A 12,362-nucleotide genomic window follows, 5' to 3' on the forward strand; every position below is an offset into this window, starting at 1 on the left:
CGGGGGTACCGTAACAGGTACTCCCGTGTCTGGAGGAGCGGGAAGTGCCTGATTTACAGGGACTGGCGGAGCGGGATTTGCATATTCCGGGACTGTGTCGTCCAAATAGGACGAAATGAAAATATCAGCTGCGGTCGGTTTGTGACGTAGCTTGGTCGGAACTAAGGGTGGCGGAAAATTACTGGATGCCTCCGGGGTCGCTTTTGGCAAGCCCTCGGCAAGAAGAGGGTACATACCCTTAATGAGGGCGTTCCTCTGTCTGTCTGACTGTTCTGTTTTAACTCGTTCACCTATCTCGATTAATTCCCTTTCTTGGGCTCGTTCCAAGGATTCTCTACTTAGTTCTGACTTTCTGATTTCTTTTTCGGTTCTTTTATGAGATTCTTTGCGCCATAACTCGATGGCATCTTTCTGTGACTGTCTGGCTTTCTTTCTCCATAATGCTTCTTCTACTCTCATGATGCACTCGGCATCCCATGTACCTGATACGGGCCATCTATACTTTTCCTCTAACTCTTTGGTATACTCTACCCATAAATCTAGATATAATATGGCGCTTATGCCATGCTTCTGATACATAAAATGACCTGGACTGTCCCTAGGCGGGACAGGAACTGCTTCTTCTAGCAGACCCTTTCTAGTTTTTAACTGACGTAATCTCGAAAAGAGGGACATTGCAAACTTGAATCTGAACACAATACAATACACGAGAAACAATAACAATTGAGAAAACAATTCAGGCATACCACGACATTGAAAATACATTGAATAACATTATGAAGCAACAGTTCGGACAGAATAATACCTGGAACACTGAGAACAGAAACACATGAATTTCTCGAGAACGGAACAGACTAGAATTACTGGATGCGCTGCTAAAACAGCACGGAACATACCGGTCCCATAAAGGGACGCATCAAGACCCGTATCCACCTAGGTGAACACTTCGTTTCAGATCTGCGTACCCAGACCCATCGGACCAGAGACAATTTAGATTGACCCTGTCTAGATACTACCCCAGCAACGGTACTCACCGGGCAGCAAGAACGGAAAGCCTCGGACTGGACTGGACTGCTTCGACGCCGGACGGACGAACTTCGGACTTCTGTTACGGGTGGGCCTCCGGATACCTCGGACCTTGTACTCTCGGCTTGGGCTCTGGTCGGGACTCGCCGCGTTCCTCCACCGCCTCGTCTGGATGCTGGACCGCCACCTCCGTCTCCTCCGTGGGCCTGAGGGATACTTGAAGCAGAAATATCTGCACGTGCACGGTATGGTTCCGTCACGGCTGCAGAGGGTCAGGGGGTCGGCGTGGCTTCACCGGCGCGTGGGGAAAGGGCAAGTCCCTGTTCGGGCGCCATTATGTGGTATATAAATAAATAATACCGGATCTATTTTTGTCTAGGCATAGCAATAACAGATAGCTCAATAAATAAGAGTCAAGATTCGAGGTAGTAGGAGTTTTGCAGGTTTATTACAGCATAAAGGACAGGAACAGGACAACCTGCATAGGAATAGGATGGCAGGGCCCGGCAGGGGGGCCGGATTGGACTAGCGTGGCCCGGCAGCTGCCGGGGCTGGATCTGGGATGAGCGCGCTAACATTTAATAACAATACACGATCATATATAGTAAAACAGTTGCATTACAATACATACGATAGGCGGAGCAGTGGGTGGAGCAAAGGGTGTGACGCGTAGCAGTCGCGAAAGATAAGGGTGAAAGTAGGTGTAACAGGGCGTATACATAGACATGTGATGCAAACGTAACAGAATATGTCATGAATGGGGCGGAAACATGGAGGGGGCTACCCAAGGAGCCGGGACCTCTAACCTGATGGTGCGCGCAAACTGGCAATGACGTGTTACTAGGAGAAGCTGGGGGCTACGAACTCTGTGCTAGGAGCAGAGACTGAAGTCTGGAGAGTCAGGGCGACATGTACCTAAACAGTATCTAGTATCTGATGTTTAGAGAACATGTTGATATAAACTAGAAGTCAGGAGGGGAAAGGCTAACTTGATTCTAAGACTGGAGCATACATTATTCTACATGTAGTGCGTGATGAAGAATATTAAATGAACATTAATACAGTATTTCTCTTACATGGAGACGTAAAGGCTAGACAATGACGGAAACTATTGATGCAGTTCAGTAGCTTTGGAATGCAGAGAAGGAGGGCTGGACTGATAACTAGAATCATAACATACTCTTGGCAGACTCAGAGGCAGAGCCAGGCTGAGCCGGGCACTGCGTGACAGGAAGTAAGTGAAGGGTCAGGAACACAGGTGGGGGCTGTATCGCTCCTCAGCGGGGCTCAGGAGACAGGAGCTGAATCTGGTGTCCGGGCCCTTTTGAGGCCTAGAAACGGGGACTTTACAATGAAATAACGTGCACACTGGGAAACGTGGCAACGTAGCTTTACATAGGCCTGATACTCGTAGTATTCACGAGAACTGGAAACTGGCATACTAGAGATGAACACAGCTATAATTGCGTCTTTAATCGAACATGGGGAATACATATGCATATTAGTCATGCACAGATAACATATGATGGAGGACGCGTAGGGACACAGAACATGGCAAAATTTACTTTTCCACAATGTAAATGGAGAACAATGTCGGTGCCAAGACACAACCCTGCCGTACCCCGCGCTCGACAGGGAATGTGTCGGTCACCTCGCCCTGAGCACCCCACCTAATTCTCGCATAATTGTTCTCATGCAGGCGGACTAGTAACGTCAATAGTTCCGGGGGCAATCCAGCTTCAGCAAGTACCCCCCAAAGTTTGGAACGAGGAACTAGGTCAAAAGCTGATTTTAAGTCTACGAATACAGCGTAGAGAGTTCCATTGGTGAGCAACACATTCCTCCAATACAGAGCTATAAAGAAAAAGACCTGATCTACTGAGCTTGTGCAGGAACGAAACCCGGCTTGGTATGGAGATAAAATATCGTTTTCATCGATCCAGGTTTGTAGTTTATTTTGTATTAGACGACCTATTATTTTTTGAGCAGAGTCTATAAGACTAATAGGTCTATAGTTGCAGGGTAATGATTTGTTTCCCTTTTTAAAAACTGGAATTATTTCTGCGCCCTTCCAAGAGGTAGGTATAGGTGCACCTCTAGCCACGGAGTTTGCTAGCCACACAAAGTACTGACACCAGGATGGGCGATCACTTAAGAACACATCTGCTGGTATGGCGTCCATTCCTGGGGCGCGGCCCCTGGTCACACAATCCAACACTATACTAACATCTTTTATGGTAAATAGCTGACATTGATAAAAGATTGTGGGGGGTAAACTGTGTTCCCCTTTAATTGGCACAGAGGCATATTGAGGTCTAAAAAAATCTACCCATTGGTTTTGAGCTACATTATTTTGTGGGGGTTCGGCCGCCCCTCCTCTATCCCATTTAACCAGAGCCCAAAATTGTCTCTGATTCCTTGAGTCACAGGCAGATTTCAGATCACGCCAATGGGCCTCATCCCACTTTTTCTTAGCCTCTTTTTGTACTTTCCTGTATTTGTCCCTTGCTTTTCTCACCCCTAGGATATTCTTATTTCTAAGTTCTATGCTAAGGTTCACGCGGGCTTCTCTACAGGTCTTATCATACCATCCTTGTATGGGCTTCTTATTCTGAACATATCCTGGTTTATTCTCCTTTTTAAAAAACTCCTGGAGCTTTGTAAAGAAGGTCGAATGAGCATCAAGCATAATTTCAGGGAAATCTTGCTTATCAACGTATGTATTTATCTCAGCAACCTCTTCTAACACAACTTTTTTTAGATCCTCTAGTCTCTCCATGTTCTCAATAAGTCTACCCCATTTAATATGGCGCTGGTTGTTCGAAGATACTATATCTAGGGTAGTTTTACCTCCTCCTAGGATTGGTTTTCTTGATCCTATATTTATTTTAAGGACCATGCAGAGTGGATTGTGGTCACTCTCTATTCGGGTTTTGACTGCCATGTCGATCAGGCTATTCCATAGTCTGACATCCACTAGAATATAATCTATTCGACTGGAGAACCTACCATTATAAAATGTTTTGTTCCCCTGTCGATCTGATGGGGTTCTTCCATTTGCTGCTCTAAGTCCTCTTGCTAGACATAGAGCCTTCAATTGGATGGCCGCCGCTGACCATCTATTAACTACAGGAAGTTCTAGCTGTGGGATACCCCACTTACTATCTTCTTCATCTGTTAAGGTTTGGTCTTCTTGGCCAAGCGGTTCAAAGGTGGCAATAACATCACCCCCTACAATGAAAGTCAAATATGTTGGGAGAACTTCAAGCTCATAATCCAGAGCAGTTATCACTTCTGATGCTTTGCCACCCGCTATTCCCCTGGCGTAGATATTAAATATGACCATCCCATGACCATTAGTCCAGGTAAGAGTAATAGGCAATATGTCTGCTAATGGGGAACTCCTTTGGTGAATACTGCAGCATAAGTTTTGACGAACCCAGATTATTAATCCCCCTACAGGACGTCCCTTAGGGTTTTTTGTAGCTGGGATATAAAAATTAAGGTACCCTTGATGGAGTATTGGGGTCACAGACCATGTTTCCTGGAACAGTAGGATGTCGAACTGTTCTATAAATGAACACCATTCAGGAGATGTCAACTTGTTGGTGATTCCAGCAATGTTCCAGGAGAGAAAGGTCATCCCTGTCTCTTCTATATTAGCTACCACTGCCTCAGGTGGAATCTGTGGAAGGGAAAAGCCTTGTAGATCATCCCCCCACCCCATTTCTAGATCTAGGTGCATATTGTTGTGGCGTGGGGGTTCAAGCATGGGTACAGTTAAGTCGAAAGCTGGTTCCACTATAAAAGGATCTAACTGTGGCTTCAAAAGTCCTTTCATATTTCCACTACTTGGACTAAATGCTTTCTCTACCTTTTTCCCCATGAACGAGGGAATAGCATGTGTCGAACAGTACTCTTTCTCTGCGGGGGTATCCTTGTGAATTAACTCCGCTGGCTCGTCTGGCACTGCTCTGTCAGCCAGTTTGAGTCAATCACATTCATTCAAGTTTGATAACACCCCAAATCGATTTTCTAGATTAATTTCCCATTCACTAGGTTGAGGGACCCTACCCCACTTGTGTGATACCAGGTTCCACTTTGTCTTTAGAATGCTCGGGTTCCCTATTTTACTACTATGATAAAAAAAATCCAGGGTTAATGGAACAATATCTGTACTCCTATGTTGTAATCCACCCTTCTTGCCATAGTGATTTCTTCTGCTAATTGCTGTTTGCCCCAGGGGGATATCACCATGTTATTGGATAGCCAATGAAGAGCTTTACTAATCAGAGAAGCAGTAGGTTCTACTTGACCAGGCTTTAAGGGAGGTACATTTGCCAGAACCAGAACCAGGGGGGAAGCCTCTACTACAAGTTGGACCGGGCCTTTCTCAATACCTGTGCTCGTGGATTTGAGTGGCTGGGTTTCGATGTTGATTCCCTGGTTATTATTGGGCACACTGTGAGGGGGCATTTGGGGTTGAGGCCATTTTTTCCCTACTTTCTATCCCAGCACCTGGTGTATTTACTATTGGATCGGCTCTACTAGAGGCTAGGGTTGTTATATTACCCACCTTTTCCACTGTCTGGTTTATGATACCCCCAAGCCTAGATACCTCTGCTGTTAGATGATCGATTTTATCTATTAGCGGTTTAACAATATTTTTAATCTTAGAATCAATCATGCTCACAAGTATTTTAATTTGCTCTTCCTCCAGAAACACCTTCTCACCAAGCTCCCCTAATGTGTCTTTTACGGGCATGGTTTTAGGAGGGGAGACAGTCCTTTTCCTACTAGAGCGCAACCCACCGCGTTTGTTCTGGCCCTTTCTACATGCTCTAACTGCTCTAGTTACTGGGACAGACACAGGGGAGGGAGGGAGTGATTTTTCTTGGATCGTAATGGATTGTTCTAGGGAATCATTTACCAAATTAATAGCAGTAGAAATAGTTTGGTCGGGGTTATCTTCCTGAGTAAATACATTATCAAGGGAATCACTATGATGTACCTGTATCGGAACTTCAATCTGGTTCGGTTCTAGTAGGGAACTCTCTGCGGGAATTAAGGGAGTAGAGCTCAAACCCAGTGATATTCTTCTAGACTTGTTAATTGTACTGACTACCTGCACTAGGTAGTTGTCTAAGGTATTAGTAGTAGAAGAAGACTTCTGCTTAGACATATTACGCTTAATAGATTGGTGCCACAATTATATGAGAAACTCAAACAACGCCAAAACAAACAATTAACAATATAGCACAACACCAGCAATGCGCAGGAGAATCAACAATAGAAAGTCTTACGGTCAAGGCACCGCGAGGAAGCAGCAAATGCAACAGATACGAATACTAGCCCAGTCCAGTCACGGCCAGTCTCGGACGGTCTCAGACTGTCCGCCCTTTGTCCGGGCTTTGTCCGGCGTCCCGCTCGCGTCCCGCTAAGCGTTGGGGGCGTGACTACATAGGAGGAGTAGGGGGCGGGAAGAGACACCAGGTGCGCTGCGTTGGTCGTGCGCGGAACCCTGGGTCTCGCAGTCCCGGCCCCTGTGTGTTAAGCGGCAGTGAATCCACAAGGTTTGTTATCCCTCTGTAGAACTGGCTCCCAAACGAAGAATGCCACAGGATCAAACTCAGCGTCCCAAAGCAACAGCTGCGAGCGGCACCCGCGAGGCGGGGGCCGCGAGCTGTATGTAGCCGGTGAAGGAGTGAGGAGCAGGGGGCGGGAAGAGACACCAGGTGCGCTGCGTTGGTCGTGTGCGGAACCCTGGGTCTCGCAGTCCCGGCCCCTGTGTGTTAAGCGGCAGTGAATCCACAAGGTTTGTTATCCCTCTGTAGAACTGGCTCCCAAACGAAGAATGCGACGGGATCAAACTCAGCGTCCCAAAGCAACAGCTGCGAGCGGTAGCAGTAGAAGCACTCATTAGCTGCAATGTGCAATCTGTGGTTCAGTTTATAAAAAGAAACAGCAGACAAGTAAACTGCATTTAAAAATAAGATGAACATTGTAAATCAAAGGTGCCTGCGGGTCAAAATTTACAGACTAGACACCTTTAATGCTCTCTTTTTTTAGGTGCTAGATTGTTGGCTACTGTGAGGCATTTCAACAATTACTAACCAGCGAGGCTGTTGGTTGTTCCTTAACGCTGAGTCCTATAACTAATGTCAATCGACTGGGAGTTGCTTCTGGTTAACTGAATAAAGTCCAGAAGGTCTTGGGTCCTTTTTGTTGTTAAAAGGTAAGGATGTTTTATGGGATACAGCCATGGATTGTGGTATGCAGGCTGTATTTTATGTACTGCCTTGGTATGCAGAGTATAAAGCTGACAATGCTAAAACTAGTGCCCATCCTGGAATAAAATAAGACACCTAAAAGTAGCTTATCCTAAAAACCCACCTTCCAAAAACAAGATACCGAACAAAAGGAAAATCTGAGCTGCTGCAGGTGATGTTCCTAGTGTCTTATTACTGGTGGTGGTTTAGGTTTACAGGAGTCCAGAGGTTACATAGCAAACCTTGTCTATGCATGCCGTGTATTTTTCATTAATTATTGTCATGATTATGTAATCCACTCATCGCGTGCCAGAAGTTAGATGTGTGTGGCTACAGTTGTTTATATAGCGCCAGACTCGATCTGGTCTGTGTCTCCTGCTCCACAGCTTGTACCCGTAAAAGTGCATCAATGTCTCCTTCCCTTGGAAGCAAATCCACCTGTATTCCAGTTTAAGCATATTTATTCTCATAGAATCAGTTTCAAAATCCACTGTTCCTCAAGTAAATTCAAATTCAGTCTGCCCCAATTCATTTTAGGGGTTCTCCCTTCATCAGGGGGCGCACGTGAGAAATCGATGTTGTATGTTGTGTGCGGAAAATAGTGAAATAAGAATTAACTTGCAATGCAATCTAATCCTACAGATACATAAATTAATAGTTTACTGCATGTCCTGGTAGAGCCTAACCGCATGTCTGCGTTTGTGTTATACCAGGGTCTTCACCTTTTCAATAGTGAGAGCTACTTCTGATCGACTGCAGCTGTGTGTCTTGGTGCAGACAAAACTGAAGAGTCGACATGGCACTCATCCCTGTATGCGATGCCCATAGGGACTGTCTGAGATATAGGTAAGACACCCTTCAAGCAGGCCTTATAGTGCACACTGCTTGGATATCTCCTGTGAGGGCATATCTACATGAGCAGATATGCCCCAGCAATATCCTTGTCGGTTCCGGGATATTGCAAGTGACCAGGGAAGCTCTATAGTAAGTACATTGGCTGCACAATTGTCATTACGAGTTCCCCAGCCTCATGAAGGTTTCTCTGAAATATGGGATATTTGCTACCAAACATCTCAGCATATTAAACCTGCATTGATTGCAGTGTCCGATTTATTAAAAATTGCACACAGAGTGCCCCTTAGAGGGGTCCCCTAAGATGTACCAATCCTTAGTGTGGTCACCGACTGGCCTGAGCCAGCCTGCTACCACCAGACAGTATCCTGTCCTCATGGGGAGAGTGCCTGCGCACTTTGAGGTCGATAACAATGCCTTTCCTGGGTGGAGGTGCTCACACCTCCCCTGGTCAGGCAGAGCCATCTGTGGCAGGGATTTTCAAAGGCCTTGCCGCCTTTGTAATGCGACCCCAGCCTCTCCTGTTAGAGGGAGCAAGCAATCTTCCTGTCCTCACCCCCTTTTAGCCGCAAGGACAAGTGGGAAACCTTAGATAGAGCAGGAGGTGTGCCCCCCGCACCCTCTGTCAACTCCACCCCTCAGGTGCTGAAGATGGGAAGATGATGGGACTTATCCAATCAGGGCTAGGACTGTGTCCCCTTCCCACAGGAGGTGGGCATGATAGAGGGTGTAGCCACCCCAGGAAAGGGGACCATTAGCCTCTACCTGTCACTGCCTTGTAACACCCTTAAATCAAGATTTTAGATGGCATCCCCAGACCCTGAATTTCAGTTCTTGCCGACCTAAGAAGAGCCGGGCACTGCGGCCTTCTCTGCTGGTGAGGCTCTGTAGAGAACTATGGACTTGCAGCCCAGCGATCTCCAGAACCTTGGGAGGACTACCTGCCTTCGATAAAGGGCAATCTAGTTTTATGTAGTGGGATTTGGCCAGGGAGTGTCAGGACAAGCCAAGCTATGTTACTCACTCTATATTGGCAGACTTTGTGTTTTTGGTCTAATCACTCTCACTAATGTATACCGTATTTTCAGTGTCAACACCATCGATTGAGCACTAGTTCAATAAAAAGAGTTTTACAAAGTACCTGTGTCTTGGCAAGATAAGCAGTGTGCTGGTCATTTATTCAATCGAGTCTGTTGTTGAGCTCTGAGTTCATGCTGCCCTTTAATGTAAGTAGGGTAATTGATTTGGCAGTATCAGTATCTGCAGTTAAATTAGACAAAAATGAGTTCTAATTGCCATCTCTCTGACACCCTGAATGGCCTCAACACAATCGCCATCGCCAAGCTTTCCTAGATCCCTCTTCCACACAGCGCTCCGCGTCCCCAAGGCATCCAGAGAATTGTAGATCAACTTCCTATAGCTGGTTGAGATTGCTTTTTCGGTCAGGGGATCAATTAGTAGCTGGTCCTCCAGTAGGGATGCATCAGGGAACTGCCCCCCTTCCCGGATGTGACTTTGCAGAGCGTGGCCACCTGCAAATGTCAGAACCGTTTTTACTCACTTAATTTATACTAATGTTGTAGGATCGTGAAGGACACAAGTGCCTGTCCCCTCCACACATCGCCCGGCCGTTCTAAGCTAATCAATCCCCATTTTTATGAAGCCCTGCAATCCTCCCACTGCACTTAAGAGATCACCATCTTACAGTGGAGTAATTTCAGTCAGCTTACCTTCTCAGCCTAAACACTTGGTAGCCTCTCTCCACACCCTTACCACTGTTTGGGTATGAGTAGGCAGGGTGCACTCATACTTTCTTCGATACAGCCTCTCTTGCCCATGGCCAATCTATCTACCCGGTGAGCAGGATCCTCACAGTCCGCAAAAACCCAGTTGTTGCCTGCCACCAGCTGCGTGGCCCAGTAATACTTGTGAATGCTCCGGACCGCCAGTCCACCTTAATAAACTCCCCTCTGCACCTTACTCAGCCTGACGTGCCGCCATCCCACTACAGGAGCCGAAGTTCTCAGACTACCTTTTGAAAAAAAATGTCTGGTGGGATCTTAAAGGACATTTTTTGCACAATGTACAGGAGACCCTGGAGCGTCATCACTTCAAATAGGGCCACCCGGCCCAGTAAGGAGAGTGAGAGCGCCCGCAAGTGTGGGGCATCCCAGCGAAGACGGTCTAATTTCGGGAGTATGTTCCTGCCTGTGCTCTCTTGTAATGAACACAACCAAATATTTAAAGCCATGTAGTGCCACCCTAACTGTGCACCTAGAGTGCAGCCGCAGGGTCCCTGCCACCAGCAGGAATATTAAGGACTTCTTCCAGTTGATATTATATCCTGATCAACTGGAATACCCCATATGAGAGGTTGTGGTGAACCCAAACAAGTGTGAAGAGCATAGGAGACAAGGAACATCCCTGTCGGAAGGGCAAAGACTCGGTAGACTGTATTATTGACGCGCATGCGCGCTAGAGGGGCCACATACAAGAGCTTAATAGCAGCGCCACTGGTACAGCAAAGGAATCCCCCTATTGCATATGGTACTCCATTAAGGAGTCAGAGATTTAAGCGCGTTCCCTGGTGTGGTATAAAGCCCGATTGATCAGGATGATCCACTGTTGCAATTACTGTCCGAAGGCAGATCGCCAGGGGCTACGCAAGTACCTTAGCCTCAAAATTAAGCAGGATGATAGGTTTATAAGACCCACACTCAGTTGCTGGTTCGTCCTTTTTTGGGCTGACCACCACCTCAGACGCTCTTTGGTCCTCTGGGAGACACCCTTATTTTCAGGCAGTCTGAAACTTCCTCTGGAGGCACTCCCTGATTTTATCCATCATGCTTTTATATAATTCTAAGGGTAGCTCATCAGGCCCCGTCGCTTGCCCTGTTTGCAAGGTTCTTATTGTCTTATTTATTTTGTCTACTGTCCGGTCTTGATCTAGTGCGTCTCGGTCCTCATTCGTTAGCATTGGCAGGGTCGGGTCTTTCTGATAGATACATCTGCCGTGTGGATTCCTCACCTTGTGAATACCCCTTGCGTCAGCAACATTCGGAAGTTCTTTTTGTAGCCTCGCGCCGACGTGGACTAGGACGTCATAGAGACACGACCTCGCTCGCGACTCCGCTGACGTCACCGACGCCTACAATAGGCCCACGCCGGCGTGATGACATCAGTTCCCTTTTTTCCGCGTCGTCGACGCTAACGGTTTCGGGATACTCTGTAGCTATTTAGTATATTGTTACTTTATTTCTTCGATTCTCCATTCTCTAACCTTTTGCTTCCGTTGTCATGTCGACAAAGAAGACAGGGTTTAAACCTTGTAGAGAATGTGGGAAGATGATGTCTGTTACGGACCCCCACCAAGACTGCATCTGGTGCTTGAGTTCGGATCACGACGTTGATGGATGTTCTTTGTGCCAGAAGATGAATCCGAGGGCTCTTCGTGAAAGGGAGTCTAAGCTTCTTGTGGCCAAGCTTAAGGCGAGTAAAGTTAAAAGATCCTCGAAGCACTCGAAGAGGTCGAAGTCGAGATCCAGGTCGAGGTCTCGAGAGGCGTCGGCCTCGAAGTCTTCGTCTGATCACGCTTCCGGTTCTCGTAAGAAGCATAAGAAAAGGAGGCATGAATCCCGACATCATTCAGGTGATAAGTCTGGTTCTAGATCGAAGTCTCCCAAGAGGATGAAATCGAAGGTAATTCCCCCGCAAGTGTCGGATCAAGAAGGTGAGGCTTCGCCTTCAGAGTCGATGGTCCATTCTCCGACTCCGGTTCCGGATCCGACACCGGCTCCATCTCCGACTCCGTCTCCGGCTCCAAGTGACATCAATGGAGTTCCTGTTGAGGAAGAGGTTTCGAATCCTGTTGAGGAAGCAGATTCAAACTTACCTCGAGATCAACCTGAGCATCCACCATTTCCGACTCCAGGTCAGGACCCCTCTGCGTTTTTAAACGCGATGTATGGTGTCTTCTCGAGATCGTGGTACCCCTCTGGTGCACCTTCGGGTCCCATGGGTCCAATGGCATTCAATTTGGGTGTTCCTCACTCATATGCTCCGGCACCCTTTATGCCATATATGCCAGCCCCGACTCCGCTGTGGCAGTACCAAGCTCCACCGAGGTCGACGCCGGTATCGACGCCGGCTCGGCCGAAGTCGACGACTCCGGTTCCGGCGTCACCGACTCCTGTTAATTCTATGGGGCAGCCTTCC

At 47.2% G+C, this 12,362-nt stretch overlaps 1 protein-coding gene across 3 annotated transcripts in view; it reads left to right on the forward strand.

The window, feature by feature from the left end:
• LOC144806055 (uncharacterized) overlaps positions 1-12,362 on the forward strand; it is a 609,474-nt gene that overhangs the window by 398,967 nt on the left and 198,145 nt on the right. Inside the window, exon 1 of one of the 3 annotated variants that reach the window (XM_078672504.1) lies at positions 8,038-8,141. The exons of the other annotated variants lie outside the window; for them this stretch is intronic. The gene's annotated coding sequence lies outside the window, so the exon portion shown is untranslated. Of the gene's footprint in view, positions 1-8,037; positions 8,142-12,362 lie in introns of those variants that run through there. 3 annotated transcript variants of the gene reach the window in all.

Source organism: Lissotriton helveticus (genome assembly GCF_964261635.1).
Source record: "Lissotriton helveticus chromosome 1_1 unlocalized genomic scaffold, aLisHel1.1 SUPER_1_unloc_41, whole genome shotgun sequence".
Classification (NCBI taxonomy): domain Eukaryota; kingdom Metazoa; phylum Chordata; class Amphibia; order Caudata; family Salamandridae; genus Lissotriton; species Lissotriton helveticus.